The 24,499-nt window shown below is 35.7% G+C and overlaps 1 long non-coding RNA gene and 1 pseudogene across 2 annotated transcripts in view; one reads left to right on the forward strand and one right to left on the reverse strand.

The window, feature by feature from the left end:
• Positions 1 to 24,499, reverse strand: part of LOC145664522 (uncharacterized) — a 139,544-nt gene that overhangs the window by 69,691 nt on the left and 45,354 nt on the right. The gene's annotated exons all lie outside the window — the stretch shown is intronic.
• The window catches only part of LOC145663686 (protein yellow pseudogene), a 47,600-nt pseudogene continuing 25,209 nt past the window's right edge, over positions 2,109 to 24,499 (forward strand). Inside the window, exon 1 of the transcript XR_014127227.1 lies at positions 2,109 to 2,873. The product of XR_014127227.1 is annotated as a protein yellow pseudogene (transcript). The remainder of the gene's footprint in view (positions 2,874 to 24,499) is intronic.

A 24,499-nucleotide genomic window follows, 5' to 3' on the forward strand; every position in this document is an offset into this window, starting at 1 on the left:
AATAATAATAATAATCTAGAAACCAGTGTGTTTTTTTTTTAGTTTCCCGGAAGGAAAGAAAAATTTGCCAGTTTTTTCAGGCCTCAAAAACACTTGCTGCAACATAATTAATTTTGGCTTTGTAGCTGGCCCCCCCTCAAATACAACGGGCCCCCCCTACATAAACCTGCTGGCTACACCCCTGACTGTACACTACGTTCTTCGTCAGACTCAGACTCAAACCTGCACACACAGATGGTTTGCAAGGTTAGCGTCGATCATGCTTTGTTGCCACATATCATTAACCTTAATTCTATTTACTTCACCCCATGGTCACTTCCCCCCGAATTACTCTATGTTTTAAAAAGGTCAGTGAATACGTGTCAGTGAATTTGAAAAAAGTATATCATTAAATTTTTATATTTTTCGTATATTGGACTTTTAATTTTCATATTTTCTTATTTTTCCTTCATACTTTGCCTTTCTCTAGTCAGTAGAAAGGCACGCACTACCACCTTCATAAGGTAGGCTATAATTAGGTATCTAAAGTGTCCTGTTTTACATCTAAAAATCTTATGTTAATTGATATTTTTATACATATGTTCAGAGTAGCTATATCTTTTGTGTTTAATTCGAATTTACATTTCTTGAGATACTTATATCGCTACTTACAACCAATTATACAATACATAAGAGACGAATGCTCATGACAAAGCTGTGGACCATATAAGGCAGATTGTAAGCAAGTTTTAAAAGCACAATTCATTGTGTTCCACAAGGTTCATCTGCTATACAGGTCTAGGCCGTTTCCTTGCTGACCTCTTTCTGAAAGATTGACAAATGTCATCATCAACGTACCACTGAAATAATGGAAATACCAATCCTTTACCCCGAGAGTCGCTTGTTTTCAGGAAGAATCAAAAGTTTTCTGAAAATTGTAGATTACGTTTACATTTTGATTATGAAAGACAACTAATACTATTATATATAAATAATACTCTGCTGTTGTAGGTAAACATTTTTTAAATATCTATTCATCAGAAGTTATATTAAAACTACATATAATTATAGAGAATTTCACTACAGATATTTTAGCACAATCATGTCTATTGATGGAATTTTAGTCTCCATTTATTTGCAAGAAGTAAAAGTGAATGAATAGCAAAAATTATAAATACATAAATAGTAAAAATATGTAAACAAAATACTCGAATTATGTGCAATAATTTAAAAATCCATACTTAAGAATCTTAATGTTGCGCAGGTCAAAGAATGCATCAGACCGATCAATCAGGGTGATTTTATATACCGATATGAGCTACATAATATATCATTATATACTCATAATTTTAGAACAATTTACGTGCTACTGTAGTTATAAATACTCTTTGTCAGTAGCTGATATTTTAATTGTGGCTTTCGAGCATGAGCATCCAAGCGAGGAATTAATATACGTAGGTACTTTCTGCTTAGTTGTTCCCTTGTTTCCTTTATCTATCTGCATATATCTAGTATGTGCCGTACTCACATATTTACAGAGTTTGCTCGTGTAATAGAAAATCGTAAAACAACGGAATGTATCCAACAAATTTCATACAGAAGAGGACAAAAATATTGTATCAAAAAACACAATACTCTTACTAATAGATTTAGTTTTCACGCTGTCTTTAAAAGTGGCTAAGATATTACATTAAGACTGCCAATATAATGATGAACTTCGCGTGCTCGGTATGCAGTATATTGATCTTTTGTGTATCAATTGCGATATTTAGAAGGTTATTTAGATACAAAAACTGTATCTATTAGCCCATTACTATTATTATTACTATATTTAGAAGGTTATTTAAATACAAAAACTTTATCTATTAGCCTATTACTATTATTATTACTATTGAAATTATGAACTCTATTATTCTCTTCGGAAACAAATTTCTTTTATTATTTGAGCGTAGATATCTAATGTCCCTTTCACCACATAAGCTATGTAAAAGAAAACAAATAATTATCGTAAGATCAGAACTGTCTGCTTCCACCTGGTGTCGAACCTTGGGTACCTGAACAGAAAGCATGTTTGGTAGTCTCTGAAGTCATCTTTATTAATTTGTAAAATTTAAATAAAAATGTTGAACCAAGCATTTTATAACGCATTTTGAACAAAATCGAGAGTAAAGGAGAGCTTTTGGCACCGCTTGTGCGATATACAAGGAAGCTAAGTCATTACCTAGTATTTCAAGAATGATAACATCGTGTTTTAAGTTGTTTTGTTTTTCACGCTCTGCCAACAACAAAGCAATTTCATTCAACCTTAGCAACCCACAAAAGGATTCCTGATTTCCTTCTACTTAACACTTTTTTCTTCTATTGGTACTCAATAAAAAAATACAAAAGTACAATTCTTAAGTTTTTTTTATACAGTACTACATAGAACTTTCTTCACTTGTTTATTTTTTTTTTTGTTTTCAAACGCATTGTCCGTTCACCTAAGGTGTATTATTAATGTTGAAAAAAACAATCTACGGCAACTTTCAACTCATTTGAGAACAAGCATTGATTGAGCTGCATTTTAAAAAGACGTAATTTATAAAAATTCCTTTTAAAGTAATAGAAAACACTTCATTGACAGTTTCTGAAACAACCTTACATAAGACGAAAATATTGGTGAGACTGTTAAAAATGAACTCCTCCAAACCAATCAGCTTTACTTTTTACTTTTTTTCCCGTTCTTTCTTTCGTGCCCGACCCCGTTACAATCAGTTCACTTTCTTTCGATTGAGGAACGAATCAATCGAAACGGAATTGAGTTCCAACCTTCTTTAGCAAATCAGTGCGCAGTGCAATCATCGTTTTGTTAGCTGAGTTTTTACAACAGTGTTTTCTCTATGGTTTTTATACCGGTAAGTAAGTTTACTTTTATTTTGTCACATCTATGCAATTAACTAATTCTAATTACGGCCAGATTTGAGTATAGTTGGATTTAATGTGCTTAAATTATACTGTACTTTTTAAATAACTTAAGATTATTAGATCAGTGTAATGTTAAAAATGTAAACAAATGCAGTGAATATTCAAAGAAATGAAGTAATAAAAGCGAAACTGACCTAGTGAAAGTATTAAGAGAAAGTATTGTCGCGTCTTAAGATATTGCTTTCTGCACCATCTACTTCCAACATAGTAGATTTCAACACAGATGTTAACCAATTGCTCTCCGTCTTCTATTTAGAAATGTTGATCGATGAATAACATTAGAATCATACTTGATACTACATTATCTAAACATTTCGCTTCAAAATTGATCTCAGTCGAGAAAAGTAATGATTAATATCAAATGAGATAGGGTAAACTATTTAGGCTATATTAATTAATATATTTTCGCGAAGTAGATTTATATCATTCTAAATTTCATTAAGCTAGTGTACATCGGTGCTAGGTTGTAAACAGAGTCCCCACAACAGGAGGAGGGATGCCACAACGCAAAATATTGTTGAATATTTTGGATAGGAAGGCTGGAGAAGGGAAATACATTTAAAGCAGTTAGCAACTACAAACTTGCATAAAATGTTTATAATTTATAGAACACTTTTAATCAAGCTACGCTGTGTTGGGGGAAGGTATTGGAAATCAGATTCACTGAGAAGGTTTAACAGCAGATACTGATAGTGTGGAAACACGTGTCGGAACTTTGGGAAAGTGTGATCGACCATGGCCTTGAAAGAGACTGACACCAATTGTAAGTGTTTTATATAATTGTCCCTACAGAAATTAGATTATTAATTTACCGTATTGTATAAAAGTGAAATATCTCTTGTTGGTGGGTCTTATCATCGTCAAAATTATTGTGGTCGTGGACGTGAGGTCAGATTGGTGATGTGGACGGGAGGTCGAAGCGACTATGTGAGTGTGAGTTCGAGTAAGCATGATATCAAAATGGTATTGTGAGTGTGAGGTCGAGAGAGCGTGATGTCTGACTGGCAATCGTAGGTTGAGTGAGCGTGATGTCAAAATGATGTTATAAGCGTGAGGTTGTGTGATGCCAAGTGGCGAAAAGTAAAATCATAGAATAACATTTAAAAAAGTTTTGCCAACTGCCTTAATAAACCCACTGGTAATTGAACAATGAGTTCAACAAGACCTTTCGAGTTGCAATAAACTTAATTATGGGATAAACATTTCTCTCAAGGAAACAAAATCCGTATGGTTTTGGTGGTCACATGTCTTCTTTTAAACAGTTATCCACAGAGAATTAAAACATTACTAATTCTCTCGCTTGTCCAGTAGTAACGCGCATGGCTTTCTTTCACGGGAATCTGAGTTCGATACCCAGTGGGAGAACCTTGAAATTTGAACGAATTCCCTCTTAAACTGTTGGTGCTTGTTTCATTTAGTCTTGCTACTAAAAAGGGACCTTAAACTTCAATCATCGTACCAACCAAAACTAAAACACATCTTATAATGTAGACACGAATTGAGTTAAAGGGGAAAATTCCTTCGGATAGTTGAGGCCACGGTGGCTCAGTGGTAGAGCATTCACCTCTGGTGCTTGGGGTCCCGGGTTCAAACCCTGCTCCCGCCAAGTGAACTTTGTGGTGGACAAACACCGTGTGCGTGGGTTTTCTCGAGGTTCTCCCGTTTCTTCCCACTTTCTTCATTCCACCATTTCACTCATCTCTCATCATCACCGTCTCCTTTAGCCTAACCGGCATAACCGTAGGACGTAAAACTCAAAATTTCATTTCATTTTTTCCTTCGGATAGTTGGAGAAGCACCGATTTTGACGATACGATTCAATCTTCTACGAAAAAATGGTTAAAAGGTGCTGAGAGCACCTGAATTTTTAGTTGTTTCACTTTTGAATATATCTAGAAGTTTTGAGGGTTCAAATTTGGCCAATTTTGGATTCTTTAAATAATTTTAATTATTTTAATAATTTTATATTTAGTTAGTTTAGTTATTTTTGTTATTATATTCGGAAGATCGCTTTTTCTCTTTGCAAAGAGGTGTATATGATTCCCAAATTATACAGAAAGAGCAGGAGAGAGAGAGAGAGAGAGAGAGAGAGAGGTATAGATTTAGATAATGAAAATTTAAAATGCTACCTTTACCAATTTTATCAAAACGTAAATTTTAATTTTATACTTTTATTAGAATTATAAAGGAAGAAAAACTATTTCAATGTCTACAATTAAATTAGACATTAGAAACTACTCTTTTATCTATCAATAGAGAAGTGAAAGCTTAAGAGTGCTAAAGGTTTCTTGATAGCAATTTAAATGGTTAAAATATGTTACAGAAGAAAGCAGTCATAGGTTTTAGCTCTTCTAAGGTATTTTACATTTTAAAACGAAGATATTCAGAATGATACACCTTCTCTATAGCAAGAATTGTAAAGTATCTAGAGATTTAATTAATGGGGCAAGAAGGAGTTAACATTTGCAAATATTGTTCACCAATATATTTTCAGTGCAGTAAATCACTGCCATTTATGACTTCTATTGAATTTCTTCCTGCCGCGTAGGAAAGCAGGGAAAAAGTGATTTTCTCATTTAAAATATATTAAAGTTGAGAAAATACATTAAAAGTAAAGGTTCTATTATTGTTATTTAGATTACTGTTTGATTGCTGTTTCAAGAACAAGGTGTCAACTAAAATAACGTGCCTTATTATTCCTGTCAGTTGACACAATAAAAACCAGAAATAATTAAATTATCGAAATCTCATCCGTATCATCCGTACCGCGTCATCATCATCATCATCATCATAGGTATCTACCATTATTAGCAGGCCACTTGCCGCAACTGAGAAACTACAATGCTCCACGGTCTTCTGCTAACCTCTTCGTCTTCATGTAAGATTTTCCTATTTTGATATCGTCCATCAATTGTAGCCTTCTTCGCCTCCTCATTCTCTTTCCCGTCCATCATGATGCAGTTCCTTCTTAGCCAATATCCCAACTAGTTTCTCCTCTTCTTCTCAAAACTATCTAAAACTGTTCTTTTCTCCCTTACCATTCCTAACACTCTTATTAGTTCCCCGCTCTACCCAGCCAATTCTCTCCATTCTTCTCCACACCCACATTTCGAAAGCTTCCAATAGTTTTTCATCATATTTGTGTAATGTCTATATTTCTGACCCATACCGTACAATACTTCACACGAAGCATTTTATGAGTCTTTTTCCCAACTCTTTATTCAAGGTCCCTGAAAGTAGACTTTTCTTAATACTCCTAAAGGCTTCTTTCGCCATTTCTATCCTTGCTTTTATGTCACGTTCGCACTTCATAGCATCACTAATAATACCGTCCTACCCACGCATGGAAAACTAGTACCTGTTGTATTTTCTCCCTTCCTACTTCTAACACCGACCCGTTTCTTCCAATCACCGTGGCTTTTGTTTTTCTATCTATTTTCATCCCATATTCTTCACAGCCCTTCCTTAAGTTTTCTAACATCTCATTGAGTTTCTTTTCAAATTCCACCACAAGTATCATATTATCTACAAACCTTTACGTCTTATCATTCTACCTCCTACCGAGATGCCGCCTTCATTATGTAGGCTCACTTTTTTTACTGTTTCTTCTATATAGATATTAAGTAATTTTGGCGAGAGACAGTATCTGTCAAACTTCCCTTCCAACTGCACTTTCCTCTGTCATTTCCTCCCCTACTCTAACACTTACAGTTGTTTGGTACAGGGGGTGGATCCAGGACGGACTTCTGGGGGGCAGTGGGTTGTAATACTTCTACTTAGAGCTCCTTTAAGAGCTCCAAACTCTGGGATGGGTTTTATTTATACGAGTATATAAAATAAGAAAGTTTCCTCTTCTGGGTCCACCCCTGGGTTGAAATATAACTTTCTTATGAGTGTTCGATCTTTCCATTCCAACCTAATTTTCTTTTGAATCCCAACAACAATTCACAATTCACTCGATGAAAAGCTTTCTCTAGATAAATAAATACAACATACACCTCATTCTGTTTTTCTATAAGCCTTTCAGTGATTACCCTTAATAATCCAATTGCATCTTTAGTGCCCTCACCTCTCCTGAACCCGAAATGTCCTTCCTCAACTTTGTCATTTGGAAATTTAAATTTGGAATCGTACTTTGAAAAGATAAAGTAGTCTTCCAAATGCAATGTTACAAAACAGTGATAATGAAAATCTTCCAAAAATTAATCGAATTTTAACAAAGTTAATTCTAGGAAAATTCGTTGAAGAGCTAACACTCAGATGGTCTCTTCACGTTCTGTGTGTATATTACGAAACAAACTTTGCCTAAGGCTCTGGATTAATTGTCTGATTTTAATAGGTCAATTTCCAATAAACTCATCACTATATTTTCTTAAATTCAGGTTTGAAAATTATTATGCTCAAAAAAGTACATTTATACAATATGATTTAATCTATTAAAGCCTCGCTTGGAAAACTTAAGATCTTATCGATAGTAGGTTCATAAGTCACTAAATAACATAAAATTTTATGATAAATAAACAGCTATAATCATAATTTCCTCTGGATTAATAAAAGTAACCAAGAAAGTTCTGTCGCTTTTTATAGAGGTCTGTGCTCAATTGGCCCACACACCGTAAATTGAATGCGAATGAAGATAAGGCGAAAGTCAGTTGTTGGTGTGAGTATATCCAACATACTACCTGGTTGTGACAGCTCAGTTACACCGTGAACTTGGACAGAGTGAACATGGGACTTCCACGTCATAAGGGCGTGTATGCTGTACTAGTTCAAACTGGGGTCAAACGCTACTGCAGCGGAGAGGAAGATATTCCAGGTCTTTGGTGAGGGTATCGTGACTACGTGGACAGTGCAGCGGTGGTTTAACTTTAAAGACCCTGACGAAATACTCGAAGACACACCACGTGCCAGAATACCAGCACATGTACAAAATGGAGATCTTCAGGAAGCAATGGCGAACAGTGGCCGGACAGTCGCCGGGCATGTGAAGAAGCGGGACTACAATTCAGTGTGAGTGAAGAAACCATTCAGCAGCACTTCCATCAACTTGGAAAGCACTACAAGTTGGGTCGATGTGTCCCACATGATATTACTCCGGGTCAGAAGGCAACGTGAACATACATCTGTGTTTTTTGCTGTCTCGTCTGAGGAGGGAACCATTTCTGGACAGGGTGTTGACATGTGATGAGATGTGGGTCATGTACGAAGCTCCATGGCGCCGGCATCATTGGTTAGCATATCATGAACCGGTTCAAAAACAGCCGAAACCAGCATTGCACGACAAGAAGGTTCTCCTGTGTGTTTGGGGGACTGTTCACGGCATCGGGAACTGTTACCAGTTGGTCAAAGCGTCAATGCAACTGTGTACTGTCAGCGATTGAGCCGTGTTCAGGAAAAACTCAAAATTCTGGAGCCAGTACTTTTGAATCGGAATGGGGTCCTCCTGTTACAGGACAACGATAAGCCCCACGTGGCTAGGATGATCCGGGACACTATTCTACGCCTTGGATGGGAAACACTATTGCATCCGCTATATTCCCCCCGGACATTGCACCATCCAATTATTACCTGTTCCATTCCTTGGACAATCACCTTAGAGGACGCCAGTTCAAATCCCTAGTAGAAGTGCAAAATGCACTTGATACCCTCCTCGCTTCACGACCCACAAAGGTCTACCGCGATGGAATCTATGGCCTTCCAGAACGTTGGCAGAAGGTCGTCGATGCTGACGGGGACCTCTTTTGATCTTCCAGGTACGTCTTAGGTGACATATCGATGTTCGAAGATGGTGGGTAAAAAAGCGACAGAACTTTCTTGGTTACCTTTATAGATATGTTGATATCCTGCAGGTATATTATTTCTGTATTAGCAGATTGTATAGTCTTCACATGATAAGAATAAGGTTTATGGAAAATACTTGCATTTGTTTTTGGTTTAAAATATTTTTGCAGGGAAAATCGATTTCGCTGGAGTTATATAAATGCCCATCTGCCTTTCATCCCTTAAGAGGTTACACTGAGAAAAATCCGTTCTCCGGACAGCGGTATATTGTACAAATATACGGAATCCTCTTGCTTACTACAGAAATCAGTATGGAGCATAGATTATTCATATGCTACGTACGCACTGTGGTTGGATATTACATCATGCCGTTGCAGGGTGTCTGACATCTAACAGTTTTCCGTGTATCACACGCATATACTTACGTTACATTCCTTAGCTATATGTTATATATGTCTATTTATATGTGAGATCCGGACCGCCTATATTGTTTTATACGGAAAATACTTATAGATGGAACACTTATACGGAAAGTATTATAAAACATGCGTTTTCAGTTATACGTCTGCTGTACGTTAAGTCCAAAAACTACAGGAATTACGTATGAAAAGTATATTTTTAAGTACGCCATCTATATTTTTCTCAGTGTACATCTTGAAAATATATGCTCTTGTCTGTAGCCTAAGGTGCATGCCAAATATTCCTTGAAAATTCCAAAGTTCTATGTGTAATAGTTTTGGAGGTCTGGAGAACAAAAACCATTAACTTAACAAGGAATCTCTTTGCTCTCTTAGGGGTTGCATTTCACAAAATTCTTCACTTTAAGATGGCCTAGGGGCAATATTTAAATTAAGTTATATGGAAATTAACACCAATTTCAGAACGTAAATTTTCTTATAAGTCTTATATCGATGGCCAACCGTAACAATAAGAGATAGACCACATTGCAATTCAACGAAAATTTTCATGACCAATTTCTCTCAAATTGTCGATATTCTAACTATATAATTATAAAACTACATGAGCTGATATAAATTATTGAGCACTTCCCGTAGGGCTACAATGATTACATTTGGCATGATTGTAGCTTTCCGGAACAAACCCACAGGAAAATTGCCAAAAGTGAATATTTTTAATTTTTACGGAGTCTAAAGAGGGGATGAAGAATTTACCTATGTTATTTAAATGGGCCTTTTTTTTTTGGACCTATAATCTCATGTTTTAGGTACTTTGCTTGTACATTTTCGTTAGCACTACCTAAGTCAATCAGTAAAAATAAAAATAAAAAAATTGACTTTAGAGTTCTTATAATTTGGAAGATAAAGTAAAAGAATGGAAATAAATTCCTTCCTGGAAATTTATATGCCAGGGAAAAAACCCGGGAATATTCCCATTTTTTATTTTCCTTCCCACCGGAAATATTCCCACTGCCCATCACTAAGGCCGAGCAAAGACAGTTTGTGGGGGCGAAGCCCCCTTATGGGCAGATTCAGGAAATATGAAAAGCAGTTCATGAAATTCACTGTTGATGCAAAGGCTGATAGATAAGAAATGCGAAGCCGTAGGCCGTGCAGAGTTGGGGGACTGGGAGCGGAGCCTCCAGCTAGTCTAAACTGAGAAAAAAATTGTAGGTGGCGTACTTAAAAAGATACTTTCCATACGTAATTCCTGTAGTTTTTGGACTTAACGTACAGCAGAGTATAACTGAAAACGCATGTTTTATAATACTTTCCGTATAAGTGTTCCATCTATACGTATGAAACAATATAGGCGGTCAGAATCTCACATACAAATGGACATATATAACATATAGCTGAGGAATGTAACATATGCATGTGATATACGGAAAACTGTTAGATGTCAGACATCCTGCAACGGCATGATGAAACATCTAAGGGCAATGCCTATGTAGCATACGGGTAACGTATGCTCCGTGCTGATTTCTATAGTAAGCAAGAGGATACCGTATATTTGTACAATATACTGCTGTCCGGAGAACGGATTTTTTCTCAGCTTAGGAGTCTACTATATTATATAAAACTACAAGAACTGACATAAATTAAAGGGGTACTTCCAGTTGACGTGGAAAGTTGAAATTTGGCATGATTGCAGCTTTCCGGAACTAACCCACAGGAAAATTACCAAAAGTAAATAATCTTAATTTTTAGGGGGTGTAAAGGGAGATGAAGAATTTAACCATGTTATTTAAATTGGCCTTGTTTGGATTTATAATCTCATATTTTAGGTACTTAGAATTAAAATAAAAACTTGAAAATTCCAATGCTTGTGTGCTTTCGTTAGCATTACATAAGAAAACCAGTAAAAGTAAAAATTTCCAAATTTAGAATGGTTTTATGGGAAACTGAAAAAACTTTTCTATGTTATTTATAGAGGATACGGTACCTTTTACACCCCAAAATTACTGGGCTGTTCCTGTAGGGCTACAATGATTAAATTTGACATGATTGCAGTCTTTTAAGACTAACCGACAGAAAAATTGCCGAAAGTAAATATTCTTAATTTTTAGGGGGTTTAAAGGGGAGATGAAGAAATTCCTATGTTATTTAAATAGGCCTTTTTTGGACCTATAATCTCTTATTTTAGGTGCTTGAAATTGGAATAAAAACTTGAAATTCAGTATGATTGTACGTTTTCGTTAGTGTTACCTAAGTGAATCATCAGAAATAAAAATTTCCAACCGTAGAGTGGTTTTATGGGGAACTGAAAAATCATTCCCATGTTATTTATATGGGACGTCTTCTACACCCCAAAATATTGAGGCACTTCCGGCAGGATTAAAATGATGAAATTTAGCATGATTGTAGCCTTCCAGAACAAACCGACAGGAAAATAGCCAAAAGTGAATATGTTAATTTTTTTAGGGGTCTAAAGGAGGATGAAGTAATTCCCATGCTATTTAAATGGGCGTTTTCGTGGGATACAAAATCTTATCTTTTAGATAGTTGAAATAGGGAAAGAAACGATAGAATTGTGGGTTCAAGAGGTAAGAGGTCCGTAGGTCGAGCAAAGAGTGTGTAGGAGCGAAGCCCCCGGATGGGCAGATTCAGGAAATATGAAGAGCAAGTTCACGAAATTCACTGTTGATGCAAAGGCTACTAGATGAGAAGTGCGAGACCAAAGGCTAGTCTGATTATAAAAGTAAAATCATAAAACTCAGCTTGATCCAAATGATATCAAAAAAATAATTTAAATTGGTTCATCCGATTTGTCGTAAAAAGACCACTACAATGTATGTTATGTATTTTATTTCGTTTATATATGCATAACATTGAGGGAACCTATTATTAACATGGGCTCCCAATCACTCAAATACAAATTTAGTGCAATTAACGGGTACAGGGATCATCATGAAGGACCAATTCCTACAATGTATGCCGTTCTTCGTCATATTATCTCTCCATATTTCTTCCTGTTGTAATTCTCTAATAATTTGCGCTCAGGGTAGGAAAGTGTCGTCGTTGATATGTATTTTCTTCGTACAAGTTGGTCTCTAAGCATAATTTTCGTGTGCATGATTTCAAATTTGATTACCTATAATACTGCCCAAACTATGAGGCACTGAACAGCTTATTGAATTAAGCTGGTATCATAACACAATCTAATATTGAGATAACAATGAATACGTGAATGAAATGAACACACAATTATTAAAAAAAAAAAAAAAAAAAAAAAAAAGAATATACAGGAAATCAACTTTCATACGTAGGTGAATCTGATAATAATCAGTTAACCAATGAGCTCGTGTTGTACTGCGTACAATGCTAAAATATCCGGAAATGATTATTTTCCATTAAAGAAAACGCGTAATTTAAAAAAAATCAGTAATGAAGAAAGGAAATGTATAATAAAATAAATACAATTGAACCTATTATTCATAAGAAACAAAACCTAAGATTCCTTGTGTACCGTACAATTGTTTAGAGGTTAGAGCACGAATGAACAAAATTATAAGGTAATAATGATGACTATACTTACAAAATTTCAGAATTAGATATAAGCAGTGTTCGTAGGTTTCCTTAAGAAAATTTTCCTCAATTGACCCCAAATTTTCCCTTTTCTTATCACATTTTCCCCAGTTCGTTGGGTGTCCAATTCCTATGACAGAAGTTGTCTGATAAGATTAATTTACCTATATTAAAGGAAATCCCAACCACATTTGTTTTATTTATTTGCATTTTGCTTCTTTTTTCACTTTTCCTTCTTTTTCCTTTTTTTTAACAAAAACATACAGACACAAAAAAGAAATCCCTCAGTCCAACGTTCCTCGATTATGCCCTTTAGACTAAGGGAGACGATGATTAAGGCAAACAAATGATGATGGAAGAATTTGTGGAATGAGAAAGTGGGAGGAAATGGGAGTATCCCTTGAAAAGCCACGGACACGATGTTCTTCACCACAAACTTACTTGATCGAGGATCGAATCTGGGACCTCATCCTACCACTGAGCCATCATGCCCTCCAAACATACACACAAATACACACAGCCAACAATGAGTGTAAATTATGCTACTTTGAACAGGCACACACACACACAAACACAAATTACTTCTATTGTATTGCTTTTTATGAAAACAAAGACCAATTCAAACATTTATATTTGTAAATCAGTTAGCACGAGATTTCCCTGAATTTTACCGTTTTATAAAAATATTTCCTTTTTACCATTTTTGCTAAATTCATGTACAAAATTTCCCTAACTTAGGGAAATTTCCCTCAAACTACGAACACTGGACATAAGAAGTAAAATCAAATAATTAAAGCTCAACATTACTAAAGCCGTATCTTGAAATATGATACCCTAGGAAACTTATTCAAGGTTTCTAAAGGTGGTTTCGGGATTGTGAGAATGTTATAGCTCTTTACTAGCTGTCGTTTCATATTCTGAAACAAATGATAGACTTTTAAACTATAAATATACAACGTTGAAACTGGAGAACTTCCACTTCCAGTATCCGTATAGGGACAAGGGCTTAGATTGCTCTCGAGCTATATTTATTTACATTAATTTTTGCTTTTGTTTTAAAACGTTAGTTTAGAAAGAAAATACAGATATAAAGTCAAGAGCATGATTGCTTATGTTGTAAATATCTTCCCAAAATCTTTGTAGGATATATTGTCAAAGCAGTGGTTATTTTGCTAAAACAACCTCTTTCAATTGGTTGTCCGCGGACCCTTAGGAGTTCGTGGCATTACGTTCATGTCATGATTTGAAAAAGTTGTAAATAATGCCATGATCCCCTGTATGTACGTACTGTATGTATGTTATATGCTTATAACATAAAAGTTCATAATTTTACTGTTGTTAATATTTCTATCTACTTTCCAACTATTACCCCAATTATCTCGCTTATCTGTTATTATGTTAATGAATTGACTCCATTAACGAGCTCAGCCGAAATAATTGTTCTAGTTATCTGTTGAAAAAAAATTCAAAAATTCCATAATAACCACTTAATATATGGATATACACCGTTATTCGTTAAAACCACCGTTAACTCATTTACTTCATTAACGAACTCGGTGGAGGTGATTGCTCTTGCTATTTGTTGCAAAAAAAAAAAAAAAAAAAACAATTCCAAAATTTGTTTATATGCATGGAATATGGGCCATAGATAGGTCCCGTTAAACTCTCCGTTATCCGTTAATATGCAAAGGTATTTAACACCACTAACAAATGCTGCTGAAAGAATTACTCTAGCTCTCTGTTGCAAAAATTACAAAAAATCCGCTTATCCGTATGAAATACGAGCTATAGATAGCAACCGTTAAAATCGCCGTTATTCGTTATTACGTTAACTCATTTACTCCATTAACGAGCTCTAGGTATCTGTTGCAAAGTCGCTTACATATATGGAATATAAGCTATAGATAGGTCCCGTTAAAGTCTCCCTTTTTCATTAATATGTCAACTTATTACCCCTACGAAAAAATCGGCTGATATAATGGCTTTAGCTATCTTTCGCAAAACACATAATTCAAAAAATTACTTACATATATGGAATATAGACACTAGAAAACCATCATTTAAGTCTTCGTTATCCGTTATGTTAACGGATTAAATCCACTAATAAACTCGGTTGATATAATTGGTTCATCAATATATTGCAAGAAACAGAATTCATAAATTCAATTCCTGTGTCTGATATAGAGGTTGTGCGATGGTAGGGCGTTTACCCTGGTGCGTGGGGTCCCTGATTCGATCCTAGCTCGCACCAAGTGAACTTTGTGCTGGACAAACACCGTGGGTGCGCGTGTGGGTTTTCTCGGGGTTCTTCCGTTTCCTCCCACTTTCTTCATTCCACCATTTTCATTCATTTCTTAACATCACTGTCTTCTTTAGTCTAAACGGCATAACATGGGACGTAAAACAGAAACTATCTGATGTAGATAGTCTCCATTAGTCAACGCTACTCTTAAAAGACTTTAATAGATTAACTCCATTAAAGAAACTTGGTCGAGATAATGGCTTCAGTTATTTATTGAAAAAAACAGAATTCAAAAAAAAAGTTGCTTGCATTTATGAGATATGGAATATAAATAGACACCGTTAAAGTCGTCGTTATTTATTAATCCGTTAATGGAAGCCATTAACGAATTGGGCGGAAATAATATCTCTAGCTACTATTGTAAATTAAATAACCGCCCCCATTCAACAGTTATCTTGCGAAGTAACGGACAGACGTGCTTATAACACAGTATTATAAATCTCACTGCGTGATTCTAATAAATATCAATATATGAATCAGGTATTTGTGTGAAAGAAAGAAATATTTAAATTGATTATATGAATACGTGACTAATTTCTTTGATTTATAGACTTTTAAAATTTTATTCTTTCTTTCTTTAGAGGCAACGCATCAAATTAGATCTTAAGAAACATAAAATTATTTAACTTTCATTATTTGCTCATCTCTTCAAAGATGAGTCTTACAAACAGTCAATATTAAAAGGAAAAGAAAGTCACATCATATAGCGTGCATAAAAAATTACACATGATTTTAATTATTAGTGAAAGTTCGTTAACATGTTTCAGTCAGTGAACAGCTCAGCAGGAAGTAGGTGTCAAAAACGATTTCATCTTTGTTTTCTGAGGTAAGTTGTTAATTTCTTTAGTTAATCCCTGATATCGTGTGGTTTGTGTGCATCAAAAATCACAGGGTCTTGCAATTTCTTTCTCGTTTCTTAGATACTATGTAAGTAAGCAATGAAGCTTTTACCATTGTACTATGTGGTGCACACAAAGTAGTTTTCGTGGTTGTGTTCAGTATCATGCTAGCACTTGCAAAATAACCAATTTACACATTGAAAAAGTTCATTAAATACATAGTAATATATGAAAATACCGTCCTTAGTAACTCCCGACGTAAGCATAAGGAAGCATATACACTCCATACGAAAGCATACGGAAGCATATACATATATATCGTTTCACTTCATGTGTGTGTCTTTGTACGACTCGTACACAGGGTGGATATTCATCTTAATACGCCCTTGTAACTTTTAACTAATAGATAAAAAAAAAAAAAAAAAAAAAACTGAAAGTTTGTACCATGCAAATATCGACAGGGATACACTGCTCTGCGATACCATCAACTAACAGTGCTGCAGTGTGCGAATTGAAAAATTTTCCCAGGGGGGGGGGGATGAATTTCACCCATATGCATGTTTCAGAATCCTATGGTAATCATGCAACAATTTTTATAGAAGCTGTTTGACTACGGTTTGAAGTACTCACCAATTACCCCTATAAAAATTCTAGCGGAAGTACCGCAGGATTCTGAAACTTGGATATTTGGATAAGGCACATACTAGTCCTCCCACATACACACACACACACACATATATATATATATATATATATATATATATATATATATATATATATATATATATATATATATATATATATATATATATATATATATATATATATATATATATATATATACTAACAAGTACAAAACAGTTGAGATGTGAGATCTTTCACAAATTTTCACTCAAGTAATATTTAGGTTAGCTACGCAAAGTAAGAATTGTTCCCTTTTTCTATCTTATCTTTATGTCCATTTAAAAATACTCCAGAGGGGGAAAAAGTTATCCCTGCCAGGGATAAAATTTTTCTTCTCCAGGGTGGGAAAGATTTTTGTCAGGGGGGAAAATCCCTAGCATCCCCCCCGCCAATTCGCACCCTTGTGCTGCTAACCTAACAAGTTTATACGGGGTGTTTCAAAACAACACCGACAACATTTGGGAGGTGACTACTGACACCAAGACAAGACAAAACATATAGACCAACCTGGGTGCACAAATACTTCCTTTCGGAGTTATAGGCTGCCGAAAGCATGAAAAAATGAACTTTAAACGTCCATAGCTGCAATACTGTGCGACCTACCGTACTCGGATGAAGACTTCACTCAGGAACTAATATGTGCGCTATCGAAAAATGCATGTTTCAGAATCCTATGGTAATCATGCAACAATTTTTATAGAAGGTGTTTGGCTACGGTTTGAAGTACTCACCAATTACCCCTATAAAAATTCTTGCGGAAATACCGCAGGATTCTGAAACTTGGATATTTGGATAAGGCACATACTAGTTCATAGGTGAAGTCTTGATCGGACTACGGCTGATCCCATAGTTTTGGAGCTATGGACCTTTAAAGTTCATTTTTTCATGTTTCCGGCAGCCTATAACCCCGAAAGGAAGCATTTGTGCACCCAGGTTGATTTATACTTTTTGGCTTATCTTGGTGTCAGGAACCACCTCCCAAACGTTGTTGGTGTTGTTTTGAAACACTCTGCATTTCTTTCAAATGGCACTACGTCAGGTTATAATTTACACATTTTAAATTTGCATGTGAAACGTAAACTTACAATGTCACACTTGTTATTCAGTACTGCAAGCTAGCTACAGTATCACAGTGAACATCTAAATTTTGGTGAGTTCTAGAGCAGTAATAATGCAAGTGAGACAGATGAGTAAATGCAAATCTAAAGTACTTCAGTGTCTAATAACATGATCATGATATGATGGTTTTGGAATAAATAAAAACAAAGTTACAAAGGATTATTAATTTGACTTCTTTCTCAAACGCAGTTATTTGAAAAACATGCTTACGTAAATACTCACAGAGGTAGTTTTCAACACATGTACAGATCATGATTCCGGCTACAGCAATTTGATGTCTGAAGTCCTTCGAAAGATATGGTAAACACTCGTAAAGCTTGTAACTATGTTCAAAGCTATGTACTTTTGAGAATTTGTTGTAGTTATATCTACCAAATATTGTTTTTATGATGTTATAGCAAGCAAAAGAAGCAACAACTCTTTTAAGAAATTCCCACGAATACACCATTGTAGCAATATAGCAATTTTTACCAGCTTTTATATATCTCCGGAACAGTTTGAGATATCAACACGCCGTAAGGGGCATTGTTATCTTTATGTCTATTCAAAACGATCTAACAGTGATAATTATCTATGTACATTTTCGAAATAAAGCCCCTTGAAGAAAGTCATATTTTCAACTCCTTGTAACTTCGTTACTACTTGTTCGAATACGTCAATTAACAACTGTATTATTCGACACTAAGGTATTTTGGATTTATATTGCCCCATTTGTTTCGCTTGCATTATTTCTACTATTGTAGAGACTTCTAGAAACCTCCAAAATTTAGTTGTTTTAGAATGTTTGTGATACTGTAGCGTCCTTATTTTGCAAAAATGCAAATGTAGTATTGTAAGTTTCGGTTTTATATGTAGATTTGGTTAGCTGGGGGCGCCGCCCCGAAACCCCCGACTCTGCTTGGCCCACGACCTCCCACTTCTTGAAAACACATTTCTATCGCTTCTTTTCCTATTTCAACTATCTAAAAGATCAGATTTTGTATCACAAAAAAAAAAAAAAAAAAAAAAACGCCCATTTAAAAAGCGTGGGAATTTCATCACCCTTTTAACTCCTAAAAAATAAAAAAATATTCAGTTTTGGCTATTTTTCTGTCGGTTTGTTCTGGAAGGCTACAATCATGCTAAACTTCATCATTCTAATCCTGCCGGAAGTGCCTCAATATTTTGGGGTGTAGAAGACGTCCCATATAAATAACATAGGAAAGATTTTTCAGTTCGCCATAAAACCATTCTACGGTTGGAACTGTTTATTTCTGATGATTCACTTAGGTAACGCTAACGAAAATGTACAAGCATACTGAATTTCAAGTTTTTATTCCGATTTTAAGTATCTAAAACATGAGATTATAGGTCCAAAAAAGGCCCATTTAAATAACATAGGGAAATTCTTCATCCCCTCTTTAGACTCCTAAAAAATTAAAAATATTCACTTTTGGCAATTTTCCTGTAAGTTAGTTCCGTAAAGCTACAATCACGCCAAATTTAATCATTGTTGCCCTACAGGAAGTGCTCAATAATTTATGTCAGCTCAAGTAGTTTTATATGTAGGACTAGCTGGAGGCTCCGCCCCCAGACCCCCGACTTTGCTCGGCCTACGGTCTCGCATTTCTTATCAATCAGCCTTTGCATCAACAGTGAATTTCGTGAACTTGCTTTTCATATTTCCTGAATCTGCCCATCCGGGGGCTTCGCCCCCACACACTGTCTTTGCTCGGCCTCGCACCTCTTGAACCCACAATTCTATCGATTCTTTTCTTGTTTCAACTATCTAAAACATAAGATTTTGTATCCCAAGGAAACGCCCTTTTAAACAGCATGGGAATTTTTTCATCACCCTTTAGACCCCTAAAAATTTAAAAATATTCACTTTTGGAAATTTTCCTGTCGGTTACTCCTGGATGGCTACAACCATGCCAAATTTTATCATTCTAATCCTGCCGGAAGTGTCTAAACATTTTGGGATGTTAAAGACGTAATGGGAAAGAGTTTTCAGTGCCCCATAAAACCACTCTACGGTTGGAAATTTTTATTTCTGATGATTCATTTAGTTAACGCTAACAAAAACGTGCAAGCATAATCATCAATATCCCTACAGGAAGTGCTCATAATTTATGTCAGCGTATGTAGTTTCATATATAGTTAAGATTTGAAGTTTGTTATAAGCTGACGTAGTGCCTTTTGAAAAGAAAAAAAATACAAATTTATGTTTGGTTGTCAATAGTCCTACTGTTAGTTTCTAGTGTATGTCAAACAATGTCCCCTTCGATATTTGTTTGGTATGAAATTTCAGAGTTTTGTATTTATTAATTAAAAGTTAGAAGAGCGTATCAAGATAAATTGTCCACGCTGTATGTAGTACTTTATTTCTCGGTGAGTACTTGGTTGGATCTAAACCAAATTTCATGGCCAATTAGCTAACAATCTAAGCAATAAATATCCCTATATTTAGTAGCCGGGCACGGTGACGGTCTTGGCTCACCTTGTACGTGGTACTTTATTTCTCGGTAACTCTTTGCCAGATGTCAACGATATTTGGTGGAGAAACGGCCATCGTCTAAGAAATAGGTATATAGATAGATTGTATCCATTCGTAGGTATTTATTTTCATTTTATTGAATTTTCCGAATTTTGGAAAGGACTTTCTATCGAAATTCCAAATATATGTGGAATGAAATTTTATGCCCTTTGGGCCTTTTTGGCTAAGGAAGACGGATGAGTGATGATGGTAGAATCAGTAGAATGAGAATGTGGAGAAAAGGGAAAGACTGTAGGAAACCCATTGACACGATGTTGTCTACCACAAACCTCGGTGCATGAGTGGACCATCTTCTAACTTACGCCTTTATCACTTTATCGGCATGGGAATTAGAATGGGTGGCATATAAAAATAATAGAGTCTGACCGATATTAGTGTGCAATCCATGGTTTTCGAGATTACTGAAGTGAATAGTGACACTTCTAATAACGTTCCCATCCAAATTCATTACCCATTGGTGTAAGAGGCGGGATAGAAAGCGATGGTATACTTTTAAAAAATCTAAAAAGACCGATATTAGTGACCAATCCATAGTTTTCGGGTTACTGGGATGAATAGTGACACGTCCCAATGCTGTTTAAGTTGAAGTTCAGTCCCATTGGTATGGAAGTAAGAAAGCGACATTACGGACTATACAATTACAATTCCACTGAAGTGTGTATCCTAAGGGAGGAAAAGATTGAAATACTTTCAATAAATCTATTCTGGCTGTGCGAAGAACGGATATTCCAGCTAATGGTGTAGATAATAAACAGTGACTTCTCATTTATCTAGACGTGGGTATTTGGTAGCAAATTAGATTGATTTAATACCAAAATGACAGAATTGTTTCATAGGCACACAAGCTCTATCTTTAGTATTTGTGCGTGGGTTTTCTCGGGTTCTCCCGTTTCCTCCCACTTTCTTCATTCGACTAATGCATCAATTCCACATCCTCACCGTCTCCTTTAGTCTAACCAGCATAATCGTGGGACGTAAAACTTGAAGATTTCATTTCATTTTTTAATATTTGTATAAAATTTTCAAGTGACATTTTAGATATGAAGGCATGTTTTGCTTTGTTTGAGTCATTCATAATTTGGCATACTAATAAGTAGATGATTTTTTTTTAATACGATTGAAATTGGAGTATGTGGTCTCATGCTGGATTTCCTAAGCATACGAAATGCATTATTTTGACATCAATGGTACGTTAATTCAAGAAAATTAAGAATTATGCGCTGGAAACGCTTCATAAAACGTCAATTCAACGAAAATCTGATTGTTTTCTATAAAAATGTAAAATAAGACAGTGAAGTTACAAGAAATATAATATTGGATTTATATTAAAACATTACTATTTTGTTATAATTACTTAAGATAGTACACACACAATATAATGTTAAGAAATTGGAAAGCTCAGTTTTTTAATTGCATCATATGAATCACAAGCTTTAAAAGTACCCTAGTATTGTTACCAAAAGAATAATAATCAAAAGTAAGCTAAATTTAAAATACATTAAACGTTTTAAAAGAACACATATGAAAAGTCACCCTCTAATTATGTAGTATTGCTCTCATTTCTTAGTCCATAACTGCATTCAATTCATATCCATCTTTTCTATAATTACATACGTTTGCATCCTATAAAAATATTAACTGGTTGTGATCATTTATGAATTCTATCTTTCCAGCAAAGTAAATAAGAAACTAAAATACTCCATGCAGTAAAATTACAAGGGTCGTTCAATGTTGACCGGGATTTTCGTACGTAAACAATCTATGAATAGCTGGATCATGATGAAACTTGAGGATGACGTAATGTATTCCTTCTCAAGTAACTAGCGCCCGACATGACGTATTTGGTGCATGCGCAGCAGATGCAGCGAACATGGCGGCAAGCAGTGTCTGTGGCTGCGGAGCAGCGGTGTGTAATCAAATTTCTTGTGAAGGATAAAGTTAAACCAGCTGATATTTTCAGAAAATTGTAAGCACACTATGGTGAACAAACGATGTCACGGACAGGAGTGTACGAATAGTGTGAATAGTTTCGCGAAAGACGGGAGTTCGAGACAAATTGACATGGACAAGCGCATGGGCACATTCGCCCGACTGCAGTCACACCAATGAATATCGCATGTGTTGAGCAAATGATGCTTGAGAACCGGCGAGTAACAAATAGTACGGGATATTACTGCCGACGTGAATATCAGTGTCGGGAGTGTTGAGACAATCATTCACGACCACTTACGCTTTCCCAAAATCTGTGCAAGGTTGGTTCCCCGCCAGCTGACATTTGATCAGAAGTGGACATGCATGACGTCCTGTGAACAGCTTCTGAATCAGTTTCGAGCCGAAGGTGATGAATTGTTGCAATCCATCATCACGTGTGATGAAGCATAGTTGCACAATTCAAGCCCAGAGACCAAAAGAAGCAGCATAGAGTTGCGGCATAAAGGTTCCCAGCTGCCCATGAAAAGCAAAACGCAGCCGTCCGCTGGAAAGATCATGGCAAGTGTCTTCTGGGATATAAAGGGTGGGCATGTGGGCATTATCCATGTGGATTTTTCTGGAGAAAGGGAGCACAATTAATGCCCAGTATTACTCCACATTGTTGAGTGGTGCTGTATGAAAGTCCATTCGCAAGAAAAGACCTGGGATGTCGTCTGGAAATGTCATTCTTCTCCATGACAATGCCCGCCCCACACGGCCAATGTGAGAACAACAACTTTGGCCGAAATGCGCTGGGAAGATCTGCCCATCCCCCTACAGTCCAGATTTAGCCCCCACTGATTATATTTGTTTGCACTCCTTAAAGACCATCTGAAAGGGAAGAAATTCACGACAGATGAAGCACTTCGGAATGATGTCCTTCAGTGGCTACGACAACAACCAAGTTCTTTCTACGCCAAAGGAATCAGGGAGTTGCTACAATGATGGCAACGGTGTCTCGACGCTCACGGAGAATCTTTGAAAAGCTGATATAGTTTGGTGCTTCTCTTGCTATCTGTTTCCTCTTAAATAAAAGTCCCGGTCAAGCTAGGGCGACCCTTGAATATGAAATCTTCAATAATTGTATTCGAAATTGTATTTACTTGTCGATTGTATTGACTTGTTATCTTCTAAACCGTGGTTTTAAATAACACAGAAATAATTTTTTTTAAAAAATGATGTTTATTAACACCACGTGAATCTATCTATGATTAGCTTCATAACAGAAGAAATCAAAGTTCCTTATATCAAAGGAATGTTATTTTATATGTGTAAAAGTGAATATATGTGTAATTAAGACATATTACTTACAGTATATCCCAGATTTTACGTTCTCACATTTAACAAATGAGTAGTTTGGTCTCGAGAAAAAAAAAAACTATACTGCAATTAATACTTCTTGTCCTTTCTGGCAGGTCGCTGCGCGCACATGATGCTCAATGCTGTGTTGCCCAGTTTTGCGTCGGGTATTGAAATACGAAATTACTCACTGCAAGTAAATCTCAGTTTTATAAAATTAAATGACACAAAAGAGAACTATACAACATTCAGTGTAAGCTCTAAACTCCGATAAACAAAATATTTGTATCCTTCCGCTTGTCACAAATACGATTGGCTAGTGATGTATCACTCCCACTTCCCACGGGGAGGACCAAATTATACACGTGGATTTTGACAATACTGTCTCGTGTTGTCCAAATACTTACAGCAGCAGCAGAAAAGAAAGAGAAAAACTCGAAAGATTAAAAAAAAGTATTTGAATTTCGCTGGTAAACAATTGTTGCTTAGTGAGTAAAGGTTTGCCTTGTTGGTGTTTCACCACACCACTTGCGGAACCGGGATTCATGCCAATCATCTTTCAGGCTTTAAGCAGAAAACCCGTCCACAGTTGAGTTGGCGCCATAATTACTGTGCATGCTTAGTATTTGTTTCCATTGTTTCATTAACCACACTCGATTGCAGTATTATTAGATAATCCGTTTTATATTTTTGTCATTTATAGTAATACAGCAGTTTTATATGAAGCTTCATAGTAAAAGTAGTAATGCAATCACATGAGCTATTTTGTGTCGGTAGGACAACAGCAAATCAGCGAGATTTAGTTTCACGTGGCTTTGTTTATCGCAGTTTAAAGCTTATGCCGAACAATGTTTAAAAAGAATGCTCTCAATATCAGCAGGTTCACTACTCAAGTTGACATTTGACTAAAACAATGTGCATTTATTTATATTCAAAACTAGCAGCGTTCACCCCGCTTCGCTGCGGTCACCCCGGAACGCAATAAACTTTGTTACTTAGATAATTTTTACTTTTTCGCTTTCAAGTGATATGATAAAAA

Source organism: Thermobia domestica, chromosome 11 (assembly GCF_964235325.1).
Source record: "Thermobia domestica chromosome 11, izTheDome1.hap1.1, whole genome shotgun sequence".
In the NCBI taxonomy this organism is placed as follows: domain Eukaryota; kingdom Metazoa; phylum Arthropoda; class Insecta; order Zygentoma; family Lepismatidae; genus Thermobia; species Thermobia domestica.